Genomic DNA, 3,764 nt, shown 5'->3' with positions numbered 1-3,764 from the left:
AAGCCGCGTAGGCAAAGGCACGTCCATCCAGAAAGAAAGAAAATGACGACTTGTTGATGGAGATGGGCTTTTACCCTGTGCTAACGCCACTACCTGACCTTATCACGAGCGTAATCATGGAGCATGGCTGGGATACATTCTGCCAGTGCCCAACCATTGTTGATTCAAAGGTAGTGCGTGACTTTACCATGGACGGCTACATGGCACTAGGGATGTGGTGACCATAAAAGGGCAAGTGGTGCCTTTCAGCGCAAAGGACATCAATGAACTATACCAAATGAAGGATAACCCGGATGCATCGGGTAACAAAATCATTAATGATCCCACAGAACAACAGTTGGAAGATGCGCTACAAGTATTACGCAACCAGGCACGTAGTGGTCGGTTTCTTTAAAAAGGCATCAAGACCCTAGCGTCCAAGACTCTGCTTCGGAGGCAAGGCTTTGGGTTTATTTGGTTAAAAAGCAGTTGATCCCAACTTCCATGACAAGACCATTTCAAGGATCGAGTTATGGCCACATATACATTGCATGCGGCATTCCAATCGATGTGGGCCAGTTGATTGCAAGTCAAATTCGAGGCTTTGTGGGTACATTAGAGGACAATACTTCTTTCCATGGACTGTTTCAAGTCTGTGCCTTCAGTGGGTGTAGGCATTGAGGAGGAACCCATGGAAGAAGTCCATGGCCTCATCAATATCAAAATTCTGAGGCTGCTCCTCAAAGACTCCCCACATTCCCAGAGTTACCTTTAAGAGGCTCGCAATCGATCTTAATGCGCTGCAAGAACCCAGGCCAAAGAGACAATGGAGAGATGATGAGGGAAAAGGGAAAGTCCAAGAAGAAACAATGCAAGATCCAGAACCTTTGGACCCTTTACCCTTAGTAATCCGCCATCCAAGGCCTTTGAGCCCATCCGCACAACCCTTCTTCTCCACTCCATGAGCATTTTACAAACTTTCTCCTCACTCCAAATTCTCCAACCATATACCCACAAATTTACTCACCTACAGCTTCATCACGCACATCTCATTCCACTGCCGTATATTGATGACCCACACGATTTGGGTGAAGGACCTCTGTCCAACCCCAAAACGATGTTGAGAGACATCGCAAGCATAACCTTCCATCCCCTCCTTGGCTGCAGAGTTAGCTGAAATGTGGCCCCTCTTCTCCCAACAACAACAACTCTTCGTACAACAACAAGCCTTCTTCAACCAGAGGTTTGATGTGGTAATGGAGCAAATCGACGATATACAACGCAGTGCTGCTACGTCAAAGGAGGCGTTGATCAATATTCAGCGTAATATTTACAAAGTCCATCGCCACCAAAGACAGACTGTGGAGCGCAACCATGAGTATTTTAATTTTCTTACAACTTATCTTCATGGTCCCATAATGCCTCCGCATCTCAGGCAACAACTGAATTTTGAATAAGCTCCTGTAGTACCACCTCAAAATCCCCCTCAGATCCTCCTGCTCCTCAACAATAATCTTTACATTTTTTTTTTTGCGGCCATTCTATATTTTTATTCAATTCATTATTTTTCTAAGTTAATGAAATTCTTTGATTCTTTGTATAGGCAACAATTTTTGTATTGCGTTAATTTTTAATTATTTGTATACATTGTTAATATTCAATACAAATGAGTACATATTCACTTCTTTTTGCCTGTGCCTTTTTTCTTTATCATCCTTTGTCAATATTTGCGATGTTTTGATCTCTTGCTTTTGCGTTATTCATTACGCTGCCGTGATGTAATATATGTTATACTTAGAAACATTTCCCATACTTTGTAATTCTGACTTACACTTAGTTAATTCTTAGTTTAGCAGTACTTTACCTTTTATCTTTCAAAGTTCTACTCAAACCTTCTTTTTGAAATTTTTTTCTAAGTGTTTGTCCAGTCTATCCAAACAATGCAATGAGGACTTTGCTCATCTTTAAATTTAGGGGTGGGAAGGTTAAGCAGTTAAGATCAAGAATATGCGATCTTCAAGAAAATGCGTTCATTGTAAAAATAAATAAATAAATAAAATTATGCCAAACTCCAATGTCAGTGCAAGGGAAACCTAAAAAATGTTCCCAACCTGATAAGAGTTTAGTTGTGAAAGGAGCCTGCTCGTAGTTGGATGTTCGCATGACACCCGTGGGAACAAACCAAAATGAAGAATGTAACCATGACCAACAGTTTCTATTAAATAATGCAAAGTTTGACTACCGCATATAGATATATCAAGTTGTTTTGACAAAGAAGAGATAAACATTCTATTTTAAAAAAAACTAGAAAGACATCTTTGAGTAGAATTTCTTATATAGAAGAATAAAGTTGGGCTTTGTTAAGAATTAGAAAGGATAAAAGGAAATTGCGTTGTTACTTTACCCTTAGTAATCCGCCATCCAAGGCCTTTGAGCCCATCCGCACAACCTTCTTCTCCACTCCATGAGCATTTTACAAACTTTCTCCTCACTCCAAATTCTCCAACCATATACCCACAAATTTACTCACCTACAGCTTCATCACCGCAATCTTCCATTCCACTGCCGTATATTGATGACCCACACGATTTGGGTGAAGGCACCTCTGTCCAACCCCAAAACGATGTTGGAGAGACATCGCAAGCATAACCTTCCATCCCCTCCTTGGCTGCAGAGTTAGCTGAAATGTGGCCCCTCTTCTCCCAACAACAACAACTCTTCGTACAACAACAAGCCTTCTTCAACCAGAGGTTTGATGTGGTAATGGAGCAAATCGACGATATACAACGCAGTGCTGCTACGTCAAAGGAGGCGTTGATCAATATTCAGCGTAATATTTACAAAGTCCATCGCCACCAAAGACAGACTGTGGAGCGCAACCATGAGTATTTTAATTTTCTTACAACTTATCTTCATGGTCCCATAATGCCTCCGCATCTCAGGCAACAACTGAATTTTGAATAAGCTCCTGTAGTACCACCTCAAAATCCCCCTCAGATCCTCCTGCTCCTCAACAATAATCTTTACATTTTTTTTTTTGCGGCCATTCTATATTTTTATTCAATTCATTATTTTTCTAAGTTAATGAAATTCTTTGATTCTTTGTATAGGCAACAATTTTTGTATTGCGTTAATTTTTAATTATTTGTATACATTGTTAATATTCAATACAAATGAGTACATATTCACTTCTTTTTGCCTGTGCCTTTTTCTTTATCATCCTTTGTCAATATTTGCGATGTTTTGATCTCTTGCTTTTGCGTTATTCATTACGCTGCCGTGATGTAATATATGTTTATACTTAGAAACATTTCCCATACTTTGTAAATTCTGACTTACACTTAGTTAATTCTTAGTTTAGCAGTACTTTACCTTTTATCTTTCAAAGTTCTACTCAAACCTTCTTTTTGAAATTTTTTTCTAAGTGTTTGTCCAGTCTATCCAAACAATGCAATGAGGACCTTGCTCATCTTTAAATTTAGGGGTGGGGAAGGTCTAAGCAGTTAAGATCAAGAATATGCGATCTTCAAGAAAATGCGTTCATTGTAAAAATAAATAAATAAATAAAATTATGCCAAACTCCAATGTCAGTGCAAGGGAAACCTAAAAAATGTTCCCAACCTGATAAGAGTTTAGTTGTGAAAGGAGCCTGCTCGTAGTTGGATGTTCGCATGACACCCGTGGGAACAAACCAAAATGAAGAATGTAACCATGACCAACAGTTTCTATTAAATAATGCAAAGTTTGACTACCGCATATAGATATATCAAGTTGTTTTGACAAAG

This window comes from Benincasa hispida, unplaced genomic scaffold, assembly GCF_009727055.1.
Source record: "Benincasa hispida cultivar B227 unplaced genomic scaffold, ASM972705v1 Contig50_2, whole genome shotgun sequence".
Classification (NCBI taxonomy): Eukaryota; Viridiplantae; Streptophyta; class Magnoliopsida; order Cucurbitales; family Cucurbitaceae; genus Benincasa; species Benincasa hispida.
This window is presented reverse-complemented; position numbering follows the sequence as displayed.